The sequence below is a fragment of the Schistocerca piceifrons genome, chromosome 5 (genome assembly GCF_021461385.2).
Source record: "Schistocerca piceifrons isolate TAMUIC-IGC-003096 chromosome 5, iqSchPice1.1, whole genome shotgun sequence".
NCBI lineage: Eukaryota > Metazoa > Arthropoda > Insecta > Orthoptera > Acrididae > Schistocerca > Schistocerca piceifrons.
The window spans coordinates 644,088,773-644,116,094 of record NC_060142.1 but is presented as its reverse complement, the minus strand read 5'-3'; the positions used below and the strand labels follow the sequence as shown (position 1 = coordinate 644,116,094).

The window sequence follows — 27,322 nt, the reverse complement described above, 5'->3', positions numbered from 1 at the left end:
GTGCTTGCAACATCCCCACCATAAAACAAAATGCGGATATCAGAAGTATAGTATTCAACATTTTACATTAATTTTCACTTTCAATACATTATAAATGTTTTTTTAATACCAGCATATGTATGATAACATGTCTCCATTGTGGAAATCACTGCAGTTACAATTGTGTTCCCTACACAACACTGTTGTTAAGGGAAGCTTGTGTATAATAAACCTAGAAACAGTATATCTGAACTGTCACTAGCTATTGATGTCCTTTGGGCAGTTGGGGGAAATAAATACTTGGACGTTTCGCTTCTGAGTAAAAGCAAATAATTTGAACACAATTCTTCATTTCTTTTATTTTCAAAGAATTCTTGGAAATCACACTAGTTAATAAAATTTGCCCACTGAATCACTGTCTGTAATGATGGTGGAACAGATCTGTTGAGTATCTGAACAGTTTTGATAATGTAACAGCTTGGGCCTAGTGCAAGGATGTGTTGGGGAACAACTGCCACAGCCTGTTGCCAGTTTGTGAAGTATAAGTAAATTCTTCAGGATAAATGAAAATGAAAACTTCAGGAAAACAGACCTTATAATTTAGCAGGAAATCAAAGGTGGGAGAAGTAAATAAAATATGTTTAGCACAAATACTTCTCTGCTCTTGTACATTTAATTTTGTTGTTGTTGTTGATGTTGTTGTGTGTGTGTGTGTGTATGTGTGTATGTGTGTGTGTGTGTGTGTGTGTGTGTGTGTGTGTGTGTGTGTGTGTAAATGTCTTACACATTCTACATCACAAATAAACAGGCTATTCTTACAATTTTATTAGATAATAACCTGTATAATGAAGTACTTTTTTTCCACACTGCTGGAGCTTACCATTCATGGTTAAAATAGATAAGATTCAAACATTGTCTTTAAGAATGACTATTACTCGGTTCAGGAAATGGACTAGACATTAAATTTTTGAAAGCCATGAGACAAAATAAACACCAAAAACTCTGTTGATCATTATAAAGCATTTATCTCTTTATGAGTGAAGTAAGATAGTTGTCAATCCAGTCAGTATTTAAACTCATGCTGCTGAATGTAAAATTCGGTAAGTAGAAAAAGTCTCATAAACATACAGTTGTGTATGTGATGGCATTGTTGGTGTCTCCTCCCCTCTTCCCCCCTCTTCCTCTCCCCCCCCCCCCTTCCCCCCCCCCCCCCCACACACACACACCTTGTAAGAGTTCTTAACCATAACACTTCCTGTATGGTGAAAGACAACACCATATATTCAGTCTAAACACTACTCTAAAGCTAGTGTTATTTGTTTCTTGCAAGACCAGGATCTCCAACTTGAAACAGCTACCTGTAACAGAATGTTTGTTATACGGTTCACTTCCTAAGTCTGCTTCACTATAAAATTCCAGTCTTACAGTACCTTAATTTATAATCAACAGATCCTTTTTAAATTTCTGAATATTCTTTTAACTGCAACCAAATGTTTAATTCTAAGGTCTTTGAAAAATTTACTCACAGTATTATAACACAGGCAGTATCTGGCTTGGAAGTTAGAGCTAAATATAAAAGACTTCCCACTACCTCCATATAAGGCACTTCCTTTTAACATATTTCACCATTTTCTATCACTAACAACTTCACACTCTGTTCCAAAGGTGTGGAAACTGGCTTACAATTATTCATACCAAATTTTTCTAGCATTCTCTTTGTGTACATTGATTGATCAGTAGACAATTCTCCTTCATCGTCACTTCTTATGATCCTCATACCAAGCTATTGTTTCACTTTGCCATGCATATGAAATTCAGATTGAAGTTCTTTCTTGAAACTATTCATTGAACATTCACTTCTTGTCAAAATAAAAATATCATCAACCCATATGGCCAAAATTATAGTTTCTTCTTCATTTCTTTTGTGATATATACCAAGGTCAGCTGCAAAATGACTCATGTTCATCCTTGTTAACGCTTTATGAAAGCGCTGTTTCCAAAGGTAACCGCTTTATTTAAGACCATACATGCTCGTTATGGGATGCCAGATTTTATTCTTTTACTGAGGAGTTTTCTTGGCTCCTCTGGCAGAATCACAAAAATTTCTTGCTTCAGTTTTCCATTGAGATATTTGGTCTTCACATCGATGTCGTGGTTTAATAAATCTTCTTTTATAGCAAGGGACAGGAGATGTCTTAAGGAAACATATTTCACAACAAATGAGAATGTTTCTTTATACTCTGTGCCCTCTATTTCAGAACAGCCTTTAACTACCAAACAAGCTTTAAAATATGATGTTGCGTCTTCAGGGTTTTTAATGCTAAAGACTGATCTCACTCGTAATGGTTTATTTCCTTGTGGTGCATCAACCCACTCGTAAGTATCAGTCTTGGAGAAAGACTGTAATTCCTTTTCTATAGCTTTCTTCCAATTGCATTTAGGCTGGCCAAGGCTTCTTCAACAGTAAGAGGTTCACTGTTGATTGTTTGAGCAGCTATCTCATAAACTGGATACAACTTTAGGTTTTGTTGTACTCCATAAATTTACAACCTCTGCTGCTGGAGTTTCCTATATCTCATTACCCAGTACACCTTCAATAAACATATCTAATTGTTCCTGAACTCCTTCAGGTGCTTTAATTTCTAAGTTTACTGCAGCCTTTGCATGTTCTTGGACATCTTCCTCAGGATATCTACACATACTTTTTCAAAATTTTTTCCATTTTCACCAGATTCTAAAAATATCAAATCTTTTCTAGCTATTGCCCTTTTGTTTTTAGAATTTATCAGTCTGTAACATTTGTAATTTTCATAGTATCCAACAACAACAAAATCAGGTTTAGAGTACTGTTTTCTCCTAATGCTTTTGGGAACTTGTATCATGGCCTTACAAGCAGACATTCATATATGATCTAGATTGGGTTCTTTTCCAGTCAAAACTTCATATGGAGTCTTATTTGGAGCAATTTTAGTAAGCAATCTATTATATAGATACACTGCAAGTGATACTGTTTCTACCCAGTAACATTTTTGTAATCCTGCATCCTTTAACATGCTCTTTGCTTTCTCTACAATTGCTGTGTTAGTCCTTTCTGCTGTTCTGTTTCAAGCAGAACTATAGCAAATTGTAACTTGATGTCTGATTCCAACTTCACTCAGTTGTTGGCTAAACTGTTGACATATTTTGTACCATTGTCTTATCTGAGAACTTTTATCTTTCTACCAGTCTGTCTTTCAACAACAGTGCGAAAACTGGCAAATACTTTGCTCAGTTTGTGCTAGGTTATAAGGAAATAAACGTCAGAATATACTGAGTAACCATTTCCAACTTTAAGAACATCTAATTTATAAATACCCCTTTCTTAATTTGCTGTGGCTATCACACTGCTACTCTGATCAGTTATTTCTGCACCATTAAAAAAAAAAAAACCTCGCTGCTCTTATTCACCATTTCACTCATTAAAAGCAAATTTGTGGCCACATTCTTCAAATAATGTAGGCCTACATCATTTTCTGTAATACCTTGTCATCTCCTTTAACATAGAAACTAAAGTTTGTATTTCATAGCAGTTCACTTGTAATTGAGAACCATCTACTGTTGAAACACCAGTGTGTGTTGTGTGTTTTAGGAGAAACATCACACCATCCATGTTAAAAAATCAATGTTGTTGTTGTTGTGGTCTTCAGTCCTGAGACTGGTTTGATGCAGCAGGATTTATTGGTGGCCAACTCCTTCTACTCCATTGATGAATTTCTTAGGAAAACCAACTGATTTGTATATAAGTACAACATAACTTCTGCACAATTTCAGTGCAGTAATGTGTTCACTGAAAATTTGTGTGTGTGTGTGTGTGTGTGTGTGTGTGTGTGTGTGTGTGTGTGCTTGTGTGTGTGTAAGTGTGTAAGTATAATCTAACTTCTGCACCATTTCAGTGCAGTAATGTGTTCATTGTAAATAAGTATTACAGTAGTTGTATTACATGTTTCTTACCTTATAAATAAATAAAAAACTTTTTTATTTTAAATTCAGTGCAATAGTATTTGTAAAATGACTCTTAGTGTTCATTAAAAAATGACGATCATTCCACTTGGGACCTGTGGAATGGTACATTAGCTTATTTGTTTTAGTTGTAAATATTTGTCATGTATTGTTGTTTTTCTGACATGTTCCACATCCTGGAGGACCTCCTCACTACGGATCAATTGGAATGAAAGTAAATCTAATCTAATCTCTAATCTATGCAAAAAAATCAATGTGTGCTTTAAAAGAAACATCATACCATCCACTGTGGAACTATCAATGTGTGTTTTAGCAGAAACATCATATAAAATTGAGTTGATCTGTGGTAATTTGCATAGATGCACCAGAATCCAGGAACCAGTCTGTACTCTTACTTTCAGTTTTATTATAAGAATAACACACAGTAAGTACCTTACCTTCTTTTCGGTGATTGCTTGCCATCATTTCCTGACCTTTTTGAACATGACTTTTTTCTTGTGAACTCTTTTTTTTTTTTTCTGTGCAGTACGATACAAAATTTCCATTCTTTGGCATTTATAACATTAAAAGTGTTTCTTCTTTTCGTATTTTAAAATACAAAGCCATTTCTCTGTCCTGGATAGAATGTTTTTGTACATTCTTAACCGCTTGTAATACCTAGACTGTTACAGTGTTGCCTGTAATTGGTATCCCTGAACTCTCTAAGTTCACTACTTATCAGGCAGTCATGCTGGTAACAAGGTACCAATCTGTTCTTCAGTAATATAGAATCCATAATTTCTCAGACTATTCAAAATGGAAATGATTTTGTTTACCTATACATCAACATACCAGTATTTACATTCATCTAAATGTGTGGTGATAAGTTCTCTTAGCAAACCCACTATCCTAGTTAAGCCTCAGTCTTCAAAAGCTCCCCTTGGATTGTCCCGTATTTCCTTTGCCATGCTAGCCTTTTCTGTATGAATGTAACTTACAAGATGGACTAGAAGAATTAATTTGAATTTTGTTTTACAATCTTTGTTCTGTGGGCTTTAAGGTTCCATGTGTGACATCCCAAAAGTTGTCCAGCTGTAGATAGGCTTCTACTGCAAACTTCCAAAATACATAATTCTCTCAACCCATGAGCTTTTCCATTTCCACAGTTACAACATAATTACTGTAAATCATAAACTTCTCACCAAACAGTATTAAGCTTTTCGACATTCACTGATCAGACTTAACTCAATTCGATTATCCTAGGCCCTTAATAAGATGAAGGGGATGGGGGTAATCATTGAAATTTTCAATTGTAAATCATTTTTGACACAGCTAGGATATCATCCATGAGGAATAAACTTGTTTGTGGTAGTAGGAGAATTTGTTTTATTATCATTAGCTATTTGTCATCCACTCCACCTAAAGGTAAATGGTTCAAATGGCTCTGAGCACTATGGGACTTAACTTTTTAGGTCATCAGTCCCCTAGAACTTGGAACTGCTTTTTCGGCCACCCTGGTCGCCACCTTTCTCTTGACTTTCCTATGCATTGTAAGTTTCAACTGTACACTTGAATGCAGCCCCTGGTTGTTTTCTATTATCATTTACTCAGCTTCCATTACATCATAGGCTGTCTTTTCTTATACCAGCAAAGAACTTACTTAAAGTTCAGAGACAGAAAGGCCGACCATTACATACCTTCAGGAGCAGAAATTCTAAGTACTGCTGACACACATACATAAAAGCACAAAACTATATATGTCTTCTTATAATTATATTGTTTACTCAATTTGATTTTCCTTTTGACACAAAATCTTGTATTGCCCATCTATTATGTATTCACATGGTTACATGTCCTCCCCACAAAACATTTCGGTTTCATTACAATCATAATTGCATTGTAGTGTCTGCTACGAAGTTCGCTCCAACAGGCAATGTCATTGTGATCAGTGGTGCAGTGTCATGCATGTGGTCTGTGTTAACAGATGAGCTGCAGCTGTCAAACAGCTTCCTCTCCAACTACCAGAGGTGCTGTTTTTGATGTTCTTTTGTATTGTTTATTTTTCACATGTGAATTTTTATACGATTTGTATGTTCCATGTTTATATGTTCCATTCAGAATTAGTCTCTCAATTATACAGTGTTAATGACCATTTTTCTTTTCGCCTCTTCCTGAGTTATAGGCATGTTCAGAACGTTTCACCTGAAAGTTAAATGTTTGGATTTGTGTTCAACTTAGAGAGTAAGTGCTTGTCCAATCTATTTGTCAGACACTGTTTTGTTCCGCGAAACCTCCAAACTCGATTTTCTTCATGCCAAGCAAAGATCATTTAACTCAAATCCTGTAGTCTTGGCAAATGGTGACCCTGACATAAAGAAGAAGGTTGAGTGACTACTACAGTATTTAAATATCAGGTAAGATTCAGGCATGCCAACAGTGTCTAGACTAGCAGTCAGTTTACATCCATCTGGCCAAACAACCCAATTTTATGGTTTGCTCAAGTTGAACCCAGTTTTAGCTATCCAGGGATTACGACTGACTTGACAAAATTCACCCATGTTGTTAGCCAACTCGCCCATCACTAAGCTGCAGAGGTACAAGAAATGATCACTGCACTGCCACACGAAAATTGATATGAAAATCAGAATTAATCTGGAGAGTGGCTGTGCTGTTCAAAACTGGTTCAGACAGGTACTAACACAAGAAGACATCAGTGATCATAAGCTGTTGCAATATCTGCATCATCTCCAGAGGAAATTTGATACAGTTACCGTCCTTTATAACCTGCTACACACCCCATGGAGTAGCCGATTACCTCCACAAATCAAAGCCATGTATCAGTGTGATAGGGGCACCAATCGTCACATGCACGGAATTTGACTCACTGGTAATGGAAGTAGATATGCCATGCACACTGATCAGCATGCTATTGTCCTAGGGTAGTGCTTGGAATGGTACAGGATGTAATCACCAGAGATCCAGTAGCTGATCATCAACAAATGTTGCTTTTTCAAACACATGTCACTTCACATGCTGGAACAACTGTAGGTTCCGCAAACATATGCGTAAATGTACAGCACTGTGTTTGCACCCAAATGCCAGCGGCAGCTGGTGGTAGATGCAACTGACTGCTCAACAAAGTCATGATGCCTGTGTTTTATTGACAGGAGATCTGGTCAGGAATATTTAATAGACACTGGCTCAGGCTAGAGCACCCTGCCAGGAAGTTTAGTCCACCACTGTAGACTGCTGACTGTGTTCTGTTTACCTTTGGTGAACAACTCATCTGTCTATACATATTGAATGCAGTGGATAAAGTTGAATGTGGGACTGTTGCGTCCATTTATGTAGGACCTTACTGTTGCTGACACTGTGGAGCTGATCTCCTGGCACATTACCATCTTTTACCAGATATAGCCAATGCCAAACCGGTTGACAGTATTACCAGGCTGACTGCAGCACACAGATGGTCCATCAGCATCTTGTAGACCAAAGAGATTCTCACCTGATTGTTTGGCCATTGTTAAAGCAGAATTCAGTGTGATCTTTAAAGAAGGCATAATCTGGCCAGCAAGTAGCCTGTGGTCATCTGCACTGCATCTTTTTCTGAAGAAAGGAGAGACCTGGCGCCCATGCAGTGACTGTTGAGCAATCAACACAACAACCATGCGTAATTGGTATCCCATGGCTTTGTTGTATGTCTATAATTATGATCTCCATGTTGCAACGATATTCATTGTTTTAGGCTACACCAAGGCACATACACACATACCTGTGGCAGAAGAGGACATTCTGAAGACAGTGATAATCACTGATATTTGGGTTACAGAACGCTGCACAAACCGGACAGAAGTTTATTGACTCCATTCTATGAGGACTGCCGTATGTGTCGCATACTTGGATGACATACCTTTGTTTTCTGTCACCAGAGAGCAACATCATCGGCATCTACAAGAAGTATTTAAGTAACAAAGGTCACAAAATTCGTGACAACCACTCGCATATTTCTCCCACAAATTGTCACTGTATCAGCATAAGTGGAGTGCATACAACGTGAATTCCTTGCTGTGTGTGAAGTAGTTAAATATTTACATCCACAAATAAAGCAAGGACATTCATGATATATGCAGATCACAAACCAATGATCTACACATTCAAAAGGAATAGCATCAAACATTCCCCCACCAGTTCAATCATCTAGAATTTATAAGGCAATTTAGTGTGGACTTAAAGCACATGCACAACAGGATGGCTGAGAGTTTCAAACATTCACCAACGATACCACATCAGAATTGCAGCTGCAACTCGTCGTCATTCAAAGAGAAGATGCCAGACTATATTCTAACATCTCCTGAGGAGGACCTCATCCTTTTCTTCTGTCAGCTTTCCGACGACAAGCCTTCGACAGTGTCCACAACCTAAGTCACCCTGGAGCCCTTCCCACGTTTCACCTCATGTTACAATGCTTAATGCTTCATTTGGCCATATGTGGAGAGGGATTGCCAAGGGTGGACATGGACATGCCAGGGTGGACGTGGACATGCCTTCAATACCAGACTTGCAAAGTGCCCCATCATGTGCACACACCAATGAGTACTGGAACTTGGTGTTGTGGGACTGCTTTCTCCACTGAACAACCAGCAATATCTCCTTACAATGACTGACCAATTTATGTGCTGGTTGGAGGCAACATCTGTGGACAACATTATCACAGACACCATTGCCTCTGGCTTCACGTCATCTTGGCTAGCTAGGTTTGGCTGGTCACTCCACATAACTACTGATTAAGGCAGGCAGTTTGAATTGGAGTTGTTCACCCAGCTGGCTACATTTTGCATGTGTGTACATCATAAAACTACTATCTACCACCCTGCTAATAATAGCATGGTCAAGAGATAGCACTGTTCCATGGAGGGAGTGCTCAAATGTCATGGTACATTCTGGCCTTCCACCATTCCGATCATTCTCTTGGGCTTAAAAATGATGGATAAACAAGATTTGGACTCTTCAGCTGCAGAAATAGTCTACAGAGAACCACTGCATCTTCCCTAGGAATTTGTCGAGGCCAGCTCACTACAGTTACTAACTCAAGATAAGTTGTAATTTCTTCAACAATTAAGAGACCACTTTGCAAACATACTATCCCCCTCCATTTCCACCTTTACACTGAACTCGTGGAGGATCTTTTCTATATATGAGGGTTGGAACTTAAATAGTGAAAACTGTTTATTCACAACTGATACAGAAGAGTAACATGTTTGCACCTGTTACTGTTCTTCATAGTAGTCACCAGCATTGTGCAGAACCTGTTGCCAGCCATGTGGAAGCCGTAGTATACCGTTATCACAGCCTGTTCTGTTGATGGTGGGAATGGAGCGGTCTACTGCCTGTCGAATCTCTGGAACACTTCTGAAGCGAATGCTACGAATTGGTTCCTTCATCTTCAGAATCAAATCAAAGTCACAAGGACTTAAGTCCAGGGAGTATGGTGGATGGTACAGCACTTCCCAGTCCCATCGACCAAACAGAGTAGCCACAGCTTGTGCTGTATGCGCCCATGCATTGTCATGCAAAATGATGTGTGGCTTGCGCAGAAAGTGTTGCCGCTTCTTTCACAAAGCTGGTCACAGGTGACGCTCCAAAAATGAACAGTAATACTGTGCATTGACGGTCTGCCATGGAGGAACATAATGCATTAGGATAACACCATCACAGTTGTACACGAGAATCACCATAACTTTCACCATACTGGGGCTCTGTGCACTTTCGACTTTCGCAGCGTCCCATAATAACGCCATTCATTGGATTGGCGTTTCAGTTTTGGCTCGTACAATGTGGCCCATCTCTCATCCAGTGTTGCGATATGGTGTAAGAAAGCCTCTCCTTCGTGCTCATAACACTCCAAGTGCGTCTGAGCAGTGTCATAATGCATCCATTTCTGCATTTCCGTCAAGTCATGCGGAACCCATGATGATGCAATTTTTTGCATGCCCAGTGGTTCCTTCAGGATTCGAAGCACAGTCGTATGCACTAATCCAGTATCGTAGATAAGCTCACGAATTGTATGGTGTCAATCACTGTCCACTAATGCGGAAACAGCTTGCACTTCTTCTTCAGAGATGCTAGGGCGACCTGCTCGATGTACGTCTGCCACAGTTTGCCAACCTTCGTTGAAGGCTTTTATCCAATGTGCCACTGTTCTGTATGGCAATGCTGATGCCCGCACATCTCTTGAAGACCTTGATGACACTGTTGTGCTGTACGACCTATGGCACATTCAATCTTGTGCCAGCTCTGTTATTCCTGTTTCAAAAACATAGTGACACCGTTAAGTTAGGCCACTCACTCATGAGTGATTGTGTTTCCCTCGACTGTGCCCACGTCGGTGACATGGGGCGGGCAAGTCCGTTTGCTGGAGGTAAGGTAGGTATGTCAATAACGTGTGCTATCAGCGACAATAGTAGATTCCATCGCATAGTGTCTCCACAACAGTGTTGCCACTATTTAAGTTCCAACCTACGTAATAATAAGTCTATGTTGTTTGTAGAATATAAAAAAAATCTAATAGGAGAAATAGCTTCCCTCAGTAAACTACAAAGTAGTTATGTCATAATTAAAACAGCGTATCCAATCCAACTCTTGAAAAAACTTAAAATTGTCTCTACAGTTGTGATGTTTAGCCATATATCCCAGTCCCAATGCAGTGCTTCAAGTACCAACACTTCAGGTATATGTCTTTCCACCGTACAAACTCTTCATTTTGTGGAGACTTGTTGGCCATCACTTGGAAATTTGTCATGTGAGCAACCACTATTCTGTGTAAGTTTCAGAGAAGATCACCCTCCCTGATCCCTAATGTGTGTGCTGCCTTAATTGAGGAATGTGAAATGCAGGAGCTTAAGGTCTGCAATCACCTCTCAGATTTTGAAACTGAAGGAAAGTGTAATTACTTCTATCCTGTAGTTGCAACACAGCTTGTTCCATTTAGTTTTGTGGTTTTATGTAACATGTTTGTCTTTGTTTCTCCTGTAAGGTATCCTTTGTTAGCAATTATGTGCTCACTTGAGCAGTTCTATTTTTGCCACCATCTCAGTGTCAATTGTTAAATGAAGAAAAGCAGACCTAATTTGTTTGTTCTGGTAACTATGGACTTGAATGGATGCAAAGAGAGGCATGCTTATGTTTTTGTAACAGTTTTGATAAAATAAAAACAGTGAGTCTTAAAATATGTTAATGTGGACTACATTATTCATCAACCTCGCAGATCATTTTATATTTGTATTTTTCAATGAGAAGAAAGAGAGACTATTGACATAAAGCAACCAAAATATTTCTTACATCAGTTACAGTAGCGAAAGTTATATGAGATGGGGAGATAGATCCTCCCCTCTGGTTGTTCCAGTAACACCCATCTTCAGGGACCTGAGCTCACCACACCTGGTGAGAGAAACATCCTCCTCCATTAGCATTATCCAGTAACAAGGCTTCCTTTTGGGAACCTTCTTTCTGGAAATCACAGACCACCTACCTATCACCAGCCAATGGCTGAAGGACGCATGAACTGCCGGTTCCATGGCTGCCTGCTTCTCTTCAATCCCTGCCACCACAGTGGATAAACTCTCACACGAGTACTGACCCTCTAAACTGGTTAAGGAGATACAGAAGAAATCTTGGGTGAAGACTGCTCTGGTGAACCTGGAAGCGCCAAATCCTCCTTCACCATCAAACTCAGAACTTATATTTGCAGATGTTGTTCCATCCCCACAAATGATAGACAATGGTGCCAGGGTGTGACCTGTCCTGCCGGCCCGTCAATGCCCAACCAGGACTCCTTTAATATGATAACAATGAGCTGTAATGAATGTTACGGTCACCTGCCAGAAATATAACAATTGATGACCTTATGTTTTGCAGTCTGTGTTGCATTAGCTGATGACTATTCTCCAGCCTTTTGAGATCACCATGCTATCTGTTGGAACCATACTGATCCTAAAGGAGTATCTGGATGGTGGTTCATGAAGGTATTACCAGTGCGAGGATTCCCCTTCACTTAACACTGGAACTAGTGGCAGAGTGAGTGTGAACATCAGCAGTCACCAACATTAATTCACTTACTACATTGAGATGAACACTTTTACCTGACAATTCTCTGCTCTCTTTCTCCTACTTGAGGATTTCAGTGAACACCACCTCATATGGGGGCGGGGGAGGGGGGGGGGGGGCAGGTTCCTTTGGATAGATCAACTTCTTTCTGATCTCGATCTGCGTCTCCATAACGAAGGTACCTCTGCGCAATTCAGTGCCACCAGTGACACATTTTCAGCTATTGAATTTACGACTTTATCCCTCAGTCTCAAAGCTTCACCACAGTGGTCACTGTATGACGATCTTCATGGCAATGATCACTTTCTGGTGATCCTGTCACATCCTTGTCACTGCCTGTTGGACCATTTGCTATGTTGGGCTCTCTGAAGAGTGAACTGGCAGCTGTATGCCTCTGCCATCACCTTCATGCCCTCTCCATCAGAGTGTATCGACCAGATTGTCAGAGATCTCTCTGACGCAAGCACCTGCACTCCTGGAACTGTTATCCACCTTTTCATAGGTCCCCTCCTCTAATGGCTGATATCGTGATTGACAAAGATATTTCAGCAGCTATTCATGCTATTGAAGGCATTGCAGTGTCTCAAGCAAGATCCTTCACAGTCCGCCCTCATCAGTTTCATGAGGTTCCTCACAAGGGCTCACTACCTAATTAAAAGAAGGAATTCTGGGAGCACTATGTCTTCTGTTTGGCAGCATGAACATCTTTAACCCAGGTCTGAATGAATTCTGTAGTTTTATGGGCCACCAAAGATCAACAGTTGTTCCAAGTTTTGTCCATCATCTCCTTTCTTGCTGATACCTCCCAGGCCATTTGTGACAGTGTTGGTGTCCTCTTTTTGTCCAACTACATTTTCAACACATAATAGACAAGATGAAGATATCCCAATATCCTCCCCCCACTTCCCCTCCTCTGTCATAACCCTGAATTAAATAATGAACATTTTACTAAATGCAACTGCTTCAGGCTTTTGACACATCACACATTATGGGCTCAGGGATTCATTCAGTTCATAATCAGATGATCTAGCATCTGAATGAGATTCACAGACTCAGTCTACTCAGGGTCTACAACTGCATTTGATCAAAGGGTGTTTCCTCTTTGTATTGGAGGGGTAGTGTTATCATCCCAATCCTTTAACCAGTAAAATGTCCACCAACTGCTACTGACTGATTAGCCTCATCAACATGCTCTACAAACTGCTTGGAAGGATGGTAGCCCAACTATTATGCTGGGTTCTTGAATCACAGGGCCTTCTATCCCCATATCAGTATGGTTTTCTGGAGGAACAATCCACAACTGACCATCTGGTTAGGTCAGAGACAGTAGTCTGACAAGCTTTTTCTAAACACTAAAATCTCATTGAAGTCTACATCAGATGTACCAGGTGGTTATAACTAAAATGCAGCTACTCACAGAGGTCCAGTATGGGCTATAATTATCATATGGCAGTGAAACTTAGTAAATATGATAATGCGTAACTGATATACGCTGAAAAAATATTAGTTATAATTTTGGCCACCGGGTGCAAATCTGGTGTTGTGAATGCAAGAAAGACATATAGAAATGTTTTCATATGTAATGGATTAGGAACAGGACGTGGGCAGGAAAGGTGAAGCAGTGAGAAAGGCATAATGTTGATTTTATTGTTAACCATTGCTTATACAGTTATTCAGTATGAATACTGGAAGCATCAACAAGATGGTGCATTTGTAAAACTATTTGATCAAGTGCACCAGATTTTCACCTGAATTCCAAAATTGAGACTAATTCTTTTTCCAACATAAATCGGTTCCACATGAATGCGTTAGCATATCTACCAAGTTTCACCGCCATACAATAATTACAGCCCACATTGGACCTCCATGAGTTTCTGCTCTTCAGTTATAACCACCCAACACCGTGTGCCCCCATCACGCTTTACCGGTGCTTTTAAGGCTCCCTCCCATGTTCTCTTCAACTGTTTTTATCTCTCCAGTTGTTTCAGTTCAGAAATGGTACATCGCTCAGCTCCCCATAAGTCTAAGCAAACTGTGTCCCTAGGGACTCCACTCACCTTTATCACAATCAGTGAGCTAGTGAGTTCTGTTGGACCACTGATTACCCCAGCACTGTATCTTGACAACTGTCGCATTTGGTTTAGCTCCCAACCTGTAGTCTTGCCTGAATACCAGTTCCAAGGAGCTTTTGGAATGGCCTCTTCTTGGCCCCTGTCTAATGGCTTCCAGTTTTCTTCTGTGAAAATGGAGTTATCTATTTCTATCGTTGTATCATATTTAATCCTGACCCAGAAATTTCCTTGGGTACTCAGGCATTTGGATGCTGTGTAGTCCCGATTCTTGGGACTCCTCTTTGATAAAAAGCTGATATGACTGCCCCATATTCATCAGCTTAATACTAGCTGCATTAATAAGCTCAATGCTGTCTGCTTCCTTGCCCACACTTCTTGGCGGATACTGCTACTCTATTCTGTATTTACCAGACCATAATCTTGTCCTGACTGAACAGTGGTTGTCAGGTTTATAAATCAGCAACACCCCTTTGGCTTTGAAATTATTTTTCCAAGATCATCATCATCAAGTAAGACTGGCCACTGCCACTTTCTGGACTTGTCCCATAGACAGTTTCCTTATCGAAGCGAGGATCTTCCTCTTCATTTCCAGTGGTATCAACTCTTGCTCACAATGCCAAGCAACAATTTCCTAATCATCTGACTTGTCAGATTCTACTTTCATACAGATGGGGTTCCCAGTTGATAAGAATTTTGAGACACTCTGCACTCGTACTATGTGCTGTCATCTAGTAGAACATGGATAAATACTAATTAAAAATAACATCAGAACTACAGAGCAGTGGAAAGGCATATCTGTGAATGATTGTTTTTCATTTTTGTGGATCACATGGGTGAGTTGATAGAGCGTTAAGTCATCATGTTGAAACTTCAGTCATGTCAAATCCCACTGGTGACAACTTGTTTTAACTGTTTACGCATGAAAATGTTGTAGGGGAGAACATTTTCCTGACATGTAAAAATACTTTTTGGAGTTTGTAGCAATGGTATTTTGGCAGTCTGCTGTCGCTTTGTCAGTTGAAAGTAGCAAGCCTATAGAGTGCATTTGTATAGATAGGTGTAGTGTTCTGTCAGATACATACAACAGAACAGACGCCATTCGTGATGAAGCAGCTAGTGCATTTGTAGTTTCACAGAATAAACATAAAGAATCGGAACAGTAGAACAAAGAAAAAATTGCATAACGTGTGAAAGTAGTTATAGTCCCATATAACAATTTCATTCATAATATAGTAAAAATAGTTGTCATCATTGGGATATGGATCCAGAACCCTTGGTACAATGATCTAATGCTCTACCAACTTCCCCACAGAAGCTATACGTATGTTACTCACAGTTGTGCTTTTCCTGTGCTCCATAGTTCTGGCGTTACTTTTAATTAACATTTACACCCGTTCTGCTGGATGACAACACAAAGTACAAACTAAATCAGAGTTCTGGTTGATACTCTATCCACATACAAAGTTTGGTACCGATCTGAGTGTCTGGTATCTGTAGGGTTGAGTGTCAGTGCATTATAAGTACTTCATAAAATGTATCCAGTGGACCAGTTGGTTCAGCATATCCATGACTCCTTATGGCAGCTCCAACACCATGGCAGGAAGGTGATCTTTTGCTGGGTACCTGGCCACATCAGGTTACAGGGAAATGACATGGCTGTGGAAGCAGGCAAAGCAGCATGTCGGGATGGTGATGTTATCAGTGCCCCATCCCCTTGCACACCGTCATCTCATTTCTCTGACAGATGCATCATGTGTCAGTGGGAGACTGAATGGTTGAAGGCAACAGAAAACAAACTCAAATTGACCCCACAGGCATTGCAGATTTCATGTCAGCCTCACCACTGGGAGGTGGTTCTGCTTACCAGGCTGCGCATTGGACATAGCCCTTTAACACAAAGCTCCATATTCCAGCAGGAGAATTCACCACTCCATGAGGTTTGACGTGCATCACTTTCAGTTCACCGTATTTTGGCAGTGTGTGTCTTGTATACTGATATCAGGATAGTCCTCAGTCTCGATGGAGATCTGCCCACCATCCTCACTGCTACTGGTCCAGTGTTACAAGAGTGGTGACATTTTGTGAACGGTCAGGCCTAAATTGGCAGGGAAGGGAGGCAGACTTTAATGCATTATAAACTGTTCAGCATGTGGGGACAGCCTTAATCCCTACCTATGAGATTGACATGCTGATTTTCCATCAGGGCACTGATGACCATGATGTTGAATACCTCTCACCTAACACCACCATCATCATCATCATCACCTCTTAAGGAGTATCAGGGTGCTACCATCATCTACACTGATGGCTTTAAAACCATGAATAGGGTGGGAAACCTTTTTGGACATCCTATTGATCAGGAACAGTCTTAGCTCCCATGAACATGTAGTTTTCTTATGGTGAAGCTGACAGCCTCTAAAAGAGCTCCATTTATTATTGAATAGACTTCCCTTAGCTGTGTTTTAATTTGTAGCGGCTGAATGAGCTGTCTCCAGGCTATTGATCAGAGTTACTTTTGTCACCTTGTGATATCTGCTATTTGTGATCTTCTCTCTGACCTTAGTCTTACTACTTGCTCAGTTGCCTTTATCTGGGTCCTAAGTTGTGTAAATACCACAGGAAATGAACTATCCAACTGTCTGGCTGTAGACGTGATTATTCACCTAACATTCACTTTGATGATACCAAGCATGGATTTGCCAGTGCAGATCCAGCCTCTATTTCCTTCTGGAAGGAATCTACCTTCCTTCTCACCTCCATATCAGTCATACCAGGTTTTCTGTAGTATTATCTTACGTAATGACCCACATTGTGATTGTGGAGCCTTATAGACAGTAACTCATGTCCTGGGAGAATGCCCCCTCCTTCAGAGTATCCAAGTCAAGCATGGATTTTTAGATTATTTGCCTCTAATGTTGACAGATGAGATATGGACAGTTGAACTGGTTCTTCATTTTCTCTGAGAAAGTGATTTTTACTCTCTGATTGAATGATTTACGTTGCTTTTGGGGCAGTAGTTGGGGTGTGGTGTATCTCCACCACATCCTTGGGCCAGAGGCCCCTCAACTGTACCTCCTCCACCAGACACCCAGATTATCCCTCTTTCACCCTGTTTTTGATTACTTTTAGATGCAGTTAGTCCCTTTTTTTTCCTTTGCCCACTGATACAGCACTCTGATGAGGGCAAGGTCATAAGGATTCCTTACCTTTAATACTAACTTATGACAAAAAGACAGTTGAATAAGAATCCACTCTCTGTAGGACCCATTCTGACCTTGCAGTGGGTTCTGCTCCCATGTTTAACACACAGACTATAACAGATCGAAGGAGGGACGGCCATGGGAGGGAGACCCCCAACGCATGCTGAGCCCAACCAAATCAGATTTCATTTGTCCCGTTGTTCAACCCTTCAGATGTAAATGTTTACTAAGAGCATGGGTTTCCCTATTTTCTCTCTTCTTCTTCTTCTTCTTCTTCTTCGTCTTCATCTTCTTCTTTTTTCTCATTTTCTTCCACATTTCTCTTCTGATAAGAGTCAAGAGTTGCCTGTCTGACACATTGAGTTCCAATGATCGTATGGGGTATCAAGTGAAATTTGTGACTGGACTGAGGACGTTTTGGTTGGGAGGACACAGCACTTTATCTTAGATGGAGAGTCATCGTCAGATGTTGAAGTAACTTTGGGTGTACCTCTGGGAAGTGTGTTAAAATCCTTGCTCTTTGTGTTTTATATTAATGACCTTGCAGACAATATTAATAGTAACATCAGGGTTTTTGCAGATGATGCAGTTATCGTGTACTTCACAAAACTGAAAACTATACACTGAGTCACTGATGGAATCGGCCAACACAAACAAATACCTGGGTGTAATGCTTTGTAGCGATCTGAAATGGAATGATCACATAGGCTCAGTCCTCGATAAAGGAGTTAGTAGACTTCATTTTATTGGTAGACTACTGGGGAAGTTCAATCAGCCTACAAAGGAGATTGCTTACACATTACTCGTGTGACCCAGCTTAGAATATTTCTCAACTGTGTAGAACCCATACCAGATAGGACTGATTGGGGAGGGGGGGTGATATTGAATGTATACAGAGAAGGGCGGCACGAACGGTCACAAAAACATTGAAGGAACGGAACTGGAAGACTATTGAAGACAGATGTAAACTGTCCCAAGAAAGTCTGTTTTCAAAGTTTCAAGAACTGGCTTTAAATTATTACTCTCTGAATATACTACAACTCCTTACATAACACTTACACAGGTATCATGAAGATAAGATTAGAATAGTTACTGCTCAGGCATTCAAACAATCGTTCTTCCTGCACTCTATACGTGAATGGAATAGGAAGAAACCCTAATAACTGGTTCAGAGGGACATACCCTCTGCCATGCACCTCACAGTGGTTTGCAGAATATAGATATAGATGCAGATGTAGACCTCATTTACAACTGCTACAAGGATCTTACTTACATGTAATGATGCCATTTGACAAAATTTCCTGCCAGTTTTAGAAACTTATCAGATATAAAAGTATGAAAACTCAGATTATTAGTTAATAATATAATAAACAATGCTCCTTCTCACTCCTAAATGGGATAACATCAATCATAAGCTTCAAAACTCCCAACAAAGTATGGTGGCAAAGACATGATCCCTAAGGTGGCTGGTGATTTGGGCTGCTGGTACATTAGGATGTAAAGCAATAGACCTGGCAGGCCGTGTCTGCAGGAGTGGTTGTAGCTGGTGTTGGACAGTGGCCTGTCAGGGAAACATTGCTGATTAAGAAAGTCATTTATTCATGATAGTTACAGTGACAGAATTGAAGCTGGAGGGGTAGACTGTAGCCTCTGTGACATAATCAGGCACGATCACTGAGGCATGATCACTGAGGCATGCTGTTAGTAGTCGTCCGCAAGAAGGCAGCATTTGTGTGCTGGTGGCAGGTGTTACAGTCAGCACAGTAACAGAACGCTGACACTAAGCAGAGGCATGAACTGGTGACGGGTCACAGAAGGCAGCCATGGCAGCTGACCTATAGGGCAAGCAGGGTTAAACAGGTGCCTCCTGCACAGCTGACAATAACGGCATGTGCCCTCCCTACATGCTGGACAGCAAAAATCTGTGACCACATGCAGTGGTTGACAGCGACAGCAACAGTGACGCTGTGCCCACTTGGGTAGTTGTGGCTGGTCAAATGGATGGCCCAGACTCAAACCCATGTGTCATTAGGAGGGTGTCCAGCAGTGGATGTTAGTCACCCAGTGGGTGAGCCAATGATCTGTAGGCACCTAGTAGACTCCATTCGGACTTTAAAGTTTAGGCAGAGCTACTGATAGCAATGTCGGACACTGACAGTCGGCTGTTTCTTCTTGGTGTGTAAGCAGCCTTCCTGTCAAAACTAGCAACTGGCATTGACTAGGTAACTGGACATACTGTGCACAGTCAACACTACTGAGGGCACTGAGACTGAGGGTCAGAATTACGTTGGCTAGTGTCTCTAAAATGACAGCACTCCCAGTGCAGAAGTCACTACAGGGTGGAATGGCCAGGCATAATGATTTGGAAACTATGACTTCATTTGCCCTGGTTTTCGTGTCTGTTCAGCTCCTCCAGAAGCTGTGTTGGTGCTGTAAGGACAGCCTTGGCTGTCAGAGATGCTAGCTAATTAGCTAGCTGCTTCTGCATTGTCAGTGTACTGCATATGGTTCTTGTATACTGAACACCTAGTATTTAGTTATCAAGCTGATGTGAGCTTTTCAACTAATGATATCATTCTGCTGAATCCATACAGGAAACATTTATCACACCAGGCAAAGCTGTGGTGCTATGCTCTCTCCCCTTTAAGAAATGTGGTCTCCAGATTGCGAACTGTTTACATTTCTGAAAAAAGATCTTCATACATTTCATGGGTTGACACATAGAGTACAATATTATTTGCGTCTCTCTACTCTTATGTAGTGTGAACCACATTGTTCATTGGTTGCATAATAATTTAAACAGCATTTTCTAATATTAGCTCACTGTACTTCCGTCATTTTTCAGACATAGACACTACTCCATTGTATTGTCACTTAACAACCAGAAAGAACAAAAACAAATAATGTTGAAAAAATTCTTTCTTCTTTACACATCATCTAACAGCAAATAAATCTGTTCGACCTTATTTCTCATGCACAGCATTTCTCTTATTTGTCAGGGTTTTTCATATAAAAAAACCACCCCCGCTGTTTTGGTAATCATCAGGAACGTCATCTTTGCAACAAAAGTCTCCCTTACATTTTGCCAGTAAATACATCCCTAAAATGATGCTCACACAAAAAACACATATGGCACTACCACACACGAGATGTTGGTCAGTAGTTCCACTTATTTCCTTATTTCAATGCTAATTACAAACTGTCTGTTTCTTGCAGTGCTATGCTTCCTTGTACCTTTGCTCACCCAAAGAAACTTCCCTGTAGCACTTTCACATGATTTGAATATTAATGACTGTGTAGGCAGTTTAGTTGGGTCTGTCCTCGTGACAGGAAAACCTTGTGACTGCGTGTCATTGCCAGCGGTCACCCTTGGCTGAAACCATGTATCCCCAAGTTCCACTGTGCACTGTGAAAGATCAGTCAGTGTTCAAACCATAAACTTTCAAGTGTCTACCAGTGAAACAAACAAGAAATATGTAGAATGCTTTAGGAAGGACTGAAAGAAAGAATCGGTAAGATTTCACAACATAGAACATAATGCGATTATTTTCACGGTACTGTTTCAAGTTCAGATTGCTATGTAGCAAATATTCAGTAATATTGTAAGACCATATTGTATCCTTGAGGACCTGTCAGTATAGGGAGTGACTGATGTACCTTTACCAAAATTACAGCATGTTCCTCAAATCAGTATTACTGAGAGTACTTCTCTAGGGACCAAATTCCTGCTAAGGTAGTTCTAGTTCAACCATGTCACCATCAGTAGAAAGAATACCAAGAAGTGTATCAAAGTATAGGAAGTGCCAACATCAGTTCAGACCACTGCTTGTCTCTGATCAACACTAATTTTATTCCTCTCACAAAGTGAAGAGGTAATAAAGACAGTCAGTTCACAGTTCTAAAATACAGCAAAACACAACTGAAAGACAATAGCTTTACTAGCATGCCAGGAAATAGCAAGGAGAAAAATGACTGATCGGATACACAGACAGTACCAATAGAAGAACTGACATAAAATATTGCTTCAATAAGAAGAAATAAATAATTGTAGCATATGTCATTGTGTCATAAAGCAAGAGAAGAAAGAAAACAGGTATGTTTTACATAGAACCATCTAAGCTCACCGTATATCACACATTATTCCTAATAATAAAGAAATATACTGCTAGGACTATCAAAAATGCCAAGAGACACCATAACAAGCACATCATTGATGAAACAGAGGATATCTTCCAGAGGGGCAACATAAGAAATGTGTACAAAACCGAAATCTCAGATTATCGTCTTCTGAGCTGTGCTGCAATTGCTGTTGCAGAGAACACAAAAGTCCCATATGTACTTAGGAACTTGATGGTAAATAACAATTACATTGTAAATGTTACTGACCTGGACTCTCACACATCTACCAATGAGAGAATTGGCCAGGTCACCTTCAACTTCAGAAACAAATAAAGCTGCATGTGAAAATAGAATCATTGCAAGTTTGTAGAAACAAGCAGTTGAGGACTCAGTCCACAGCAGAAACACTTTCAAATCATTGTACCTCAACTCTCATTCACCCAGTATGTGGCAAAGGGAAAAACTGATCTTTAGCAGCTACTAAGGGGTCTTTCTATATGTACCTTTCAGAATCCTCTCCAAGATATTACTCAATACAGTAAGAACACAACTGTGCTGTTGGTATAGGAGAATACCACCCCACTGGATTTACAAAGACAAGGTCATGTGTAGAACAGGTTCTGAAACGCAAATGTACGTATACCAGCAGGAACTTTGGCACTTCACCATATGTAAGAATTTTCATATACTTCTAGAAGCCACCCAAACACATACACCATCTCCAATTTAAAATTTGACAGAGTCCTGTCAAAGAAAATTGAAATCAAATGAGCTGTTAGAAAAGAAGCATAGCTATACTGTATCCTCTTCAATCACCTGAAGGAGCATTTGAGACTGGACGAGTACACCGACTGACTACTCTTAGGTTATAGTTACCAAAACTCATGCTATCACTGCTATTTTACAGAGGGAAGTCAATGACATGTAAGTGGCTGTGATTAGTTGAGAAAGATTTAAAGATCTTAAACACCACTTTCAGGGATATCCATAACATAAAAAAGTGTAGAATTTTGATTGGAAAAACTGACTACCTCCAGTTGCTACTAGGTGAAACACTTTTCCATGAAACAGGTGGAAAAAAAGGAAATACATTCAAAATGCTTCTTTGAAAGACTATTGGCTTAAAAAGAATTAAGATCCTCATAATTATAATGAAGCAAATCCAAACCAGCACAAATAATGTCTTCTATTAGGAGAGAAGGTACTTCTTCAGCTAGACCTGGACTTGAGAAGAATAATTTGCCAATTTTTGGTAGACATTTAGCACTGAATTTAGTTTCTTGTGGAAACATTATTTTGGACACGAAATAGAATGAGACTAGATGCTGGCAATAGTACTAATCCAGGACTTGGATATAACTGTCTGGCTGCAAATTTCTTGTTCTGTGTTATAACATGAGAAAGCCTCTGTTTAATGAAAAGCAAGAAATTAGGAATACCTACTATTCAAAAGAAAAAGAAAAACATAAGTCATCAGCCGCTCTTTCTAAACATTATCTGCATATTTAGATTCAAGAATTGAAAAGTTTTGTTGGCTGGATGTAGCCAAGTAGCAAGTGTGGCAAGTAGCAGTGTTCATTGTAAAATTACATGACACATAGTAATATAATTGGATTGATAAAAAGTCTACTGACCAAGTGGCAGCAGGAAAAAACTTTTATAAAAGTTAAGGAAATGTTCAAGCCAGTGGCTCCTTCTAGTGGAAGGGCTGAAGAGGAAGGAAGAGAGATGAAGGAAAAGGAATGGCGAGGTTTAGGAAATGTGGAGAGTTGGGAAAAGTTGCCCAGAACAACAGGTCAGGGAAGACTTATCGTAAGAGATGAGAATGAAAGACTGAATGTTGGAAAGTGCACCAGACAAACTTTGAAAACCTAAGAGCTTAGAGGTGGAAGATAGGGTAGTAAACAAGACAGACATTTCTGGACAAAAACAATGTGTAATAGTTAATAAGAGGTTAGAGACAATGAGGTCCTATCTGTCTGACATTTGACCTATCACACATAGAACAACTTTTCGTTGCCCCCATCCCCAATCCCCGCAATATCCTGGTGAGACCTGGTGCTCCTTCCACATCCATTTCCCTACCCTGTGGCTCCTCCCCCTGTGACCATACGTGCTGTAAGAGTTGCCCTTACTGGTGCTACATCATGTCATTGGTTCTCGCCTTCCTCCTGGCCCTAAGTTACATTAATTTCTTCACTCTCATCATTTTTCTCAGTAACTATTCCTTTCATTATTCCCTTTTAGTTTTCTGTGTGTTTCATTTTCTGAGTGGCCCATTTTTCCTCCATCTCCACCTGTCTACCATGAAATAATATACTTAGCTTTCCAATCTTACTAGCTATTGCGTTGATGTTTTGTCAGTTATCTCTGCCGTGCTTATTACTATATCATCACCGTTAAGCTCTCAGGTTTTTACATCTTGTCCATTGCAATCTTTCCTTCTCACCCATCCAGTATGTCTCCCAGACCCAGGGTTCTGGACGAGTTTTCCATAACTCTCCCCGTTTCTAAGCCTTGATAGTACTTTTCCTTCATCCCTCTTCGTTTCCTTTCAATCCTTCTGCCAGAAGAAGGAGCCACTGGCTCCGATAGCTTGCACATGTGTTTTCTCCTATTGCTGTTGGCTCCAAAAGCTAATTAACTCTAACCTATTATTAACTTTTGAATGAAGTTTTTTCAGAAATCTCTGTCTTGCTTAGTAATCATTTTTCCACTTCTCTCAGGTTTTCAAATCTTGTTTGGCGCAGTTCCCAACAATCAATCTTTCATTCCCATCTCATGTGGTAAGTCTTCCATGATCTAGGGTTCTGGGTGACTTTTCTGAACTCTCTGCATTTCCTAAACCTTGCTAGTCCTTTACCTTTATCCCTCTTCCTTCTCCTTCAACCCTTCTGTTAGGAGAAGGAACCACTGGCTTCAGAGGTTTGCACATCTCTTTAACTTTCACATGTGTTTTCGCCTGCCACTGCTTTGCGAGTAGACCTTTTTATCTATAGATTTACATTGTAAAGAATTGATTATCTTCTTTGATATGGACACATAGTAAGTTACTCTAAATAGGATGTGGTATTCAAGTAGATGTTAAGATAGAAATAGCAAATACACAGCAGCCATGTGTGAGTGAGGAGGCAGTAACGTATTGTCATTGGTGTGAGTCTGAATTGTTGTTCAGCATAATAGCGTTAAACATATCAGATTATAGAAATAATATATACATATATAAAACTTATATAGAGTATGGTAGAATTAGGCGAGCATAGAACACGAAGTCATCCATGGGCTTATAAATGGAACCATCCCAGCAATCCACTATCCATTGAAAACTATGTTGTCTTGTATTATAAGCTGCTACAGGTAGAAGACGTGCTTTCTTGGTGCTGCACATTTTAACGATTTTCACCGAGATAAACTGGCGCTGCAGTGATCTTCTTCGGTACGCCAATGTAGAAGTGTACACAGAATCAGCCAAGTGAAAAAGTGTGTGCAATACGTACGTTGATTTATTTATGAAACCCGACTTCGAAATTTTGCATTGTGTGAAAGTTCGTGTACAAGAACTGTGTACCGATCTGAAATTCTAGATTCGCTTATTTTGCTGAACGTGTCGCTTCTGCATAACCTTTCATTGATTGTATTAGTACCCGTTTGTATTGTGGTATATTCTGAAATTTCAAACACTCGCGAATGCCGCAATAATCGCGTACTGTTCTCGTCAATTATAGGCTTAAACTTAATTGTGCTCTTCTAAAATTTTTGAGAACACTAAGACTAACCTCGCATTCTCTCGTTTCATTGCATAATTACGTGGAAAATAGGTTATTTTTGAAAATTTTCGGACACTTAACAAAACTATATTTTCGTAAGTTACTGGTACGAGTGTTTTGCGTACGTGATTTATTTCGTAGCAGGTCTGCGTTTGTGGTTCACAGTGCTGCCAAGAATCCATCACCCCTGAATTTCATTTTGTATCAATGCAAATAAACGTGCGTTTTTGAGATTTTTCGAAGCTACCATTGTCATTTGCGTAAACCACGAGCAATTTTTAGTTAATAGGCGTTTGTCATTTAATTACTGTAGCAGATATTCTAACTAATATATTGTGTTACATCTTGTTTTCGCTTAAAGAGGAGTAGCCCCGTATATTATCTGCATCATTGTAAATAACCCTTTATTCGAGTTTGCAAATAACTATAATTAACCTCAAAACATTTTAGGAAACTAGTAATCTTTAACACAAGTTTTTTTGTTGCCTTAATAGAAATCACATTTTGTGTGTTTGCCTTAATTCTCGTAGGGAATTAGCAACATTTTAGCTCAATAGATTAAAAGATAATCAATGGGCTCAGTGCTGTTTTTCTCGGGGAATGCCGGGGGATGCGTACCCGTAAACTTTTTCATCGACAAAGTAGTTTTTTTATGATGTTGAGAACTTGGAAGAGTGCCGAAGACCTGACGTAAATTTATTTCATTTTTTCGTGTTGGTAATTGCAATAGGAACGATACCAGTGCAGCTTTTGGTGGGAAAAGCGATGTCATTGACTGTTTGAACTTGAAGCATTTCGAAGCTGCGGCAACCGTTCTCGACTACTGAATCGCTGGCAGCCAGTTCGACAAGCATGTAGTGCCCTCGCCCGCTAATAGTGGGCGATGGTAGTGCTAAACGGATAAGCGTACGCTCAAACGCCGAGCTACCGATAGGTGTCTCTACGGTCCCACTACCATGATCCTTCGCAATTCATTGCCATCTTTGTTTTGTTGTTCTTTATTCGTTTGTGTTTGCTGTTCCGTTCTTGTCGGTTGTGCGAAGTTTTACAGTGTGTCCTGTCTTTCGTTGCAACTTTTAAGTTAAGTTGGAGGTGAGAGATGAGCAGAAAACTAAAAAACTATTTTACTTGTTCTCCTGCTATAGTAAAGTCAACTGAAGAGTCTGATACCTTTTTTTATTTCTTTTGTAGTGACATGTTGATGACGTCATGGTTAAAAGCAGATGGGTGATGTCCTATGCTTCATTTATAAGTAATTTTCGCTTCATTATATCCAATGTCGGGGTACCCTCAAACTTTATTTTTAGAAAAAAAGCACTGAGTGAGCTTAATGTAAAGTTTTTTTTTTTCCACTGCCTTGTTATACGTGGCACCAGCCAAAATGCAGCCTCACTGTGAATGCTGTCCTTGAACACAGGATGAATTGGTTAACATTTATAAGCAGCTGGAAATCACCTGGCTGCTGTCAAACAATTGGCAGCTGTTACGAATCGGTGTGTTGGAAGAACTCCTGAGAGACTTGTACCTGTGACACCAGTACCAGAGGTGCCCCAAGACCTATCCTCTCCTGTGGATCCTGTTTCCTCTCCAGAAAGTACAGGATCTGTCATTACTTGTCCATTTTACTGTGAGTGGTGTGTCAATGGTAGATCTAGGCATCCTGTACGGGGTGGACAGGGACCAGGGAGTACTCAAGGTGTTGTACTGATATCTCTAACCAACAAGTTTGTCTCTCTCTCTCTCTCTCTCTCTCTCTCTCTCTCTCTCTCTCTCTCTCTCTCTCTCTCACACACACACACACACACACACACACACACACACACACACACACTGAAACTTAGCCAGTGGGCTGTTTGGGGGAAACCTGTTTTGTCCAGTGTCAAGAGGAGGCAAACGCAAAAGGATAGTGTCTATTAATTGTCAGCATTTTAAATGTATGGCAAATGATGGTACCCCTTAGGGAAATGGCAGCAGGGAATCGAAATGGACACCAGGTGTACTCAGTGTGTATGCCTGGAGGCCTCATTCAACATGTTGAAGAGACTATATTCCAGAAGACGTTGAGGGAACAGGTTGCAACCAACTGCAGATTGTGGCACACGTT

General features: G+C 40.1%; 1 protein-coding gene across 2 annotated transcripts in view; it reads left to right on the top strand.

Annotated features, from left to right (window-relative positions):
- The window catches only part of LOC124798051 (zinc finger protein 532-like), a 76,746-nt gene that overhangs the window by 571 nt on the left and 48,853 nt on the right, over positions 1–27,322 (top strand). The gene's annotated exons all lie outside the window — the stretch shown is intronic.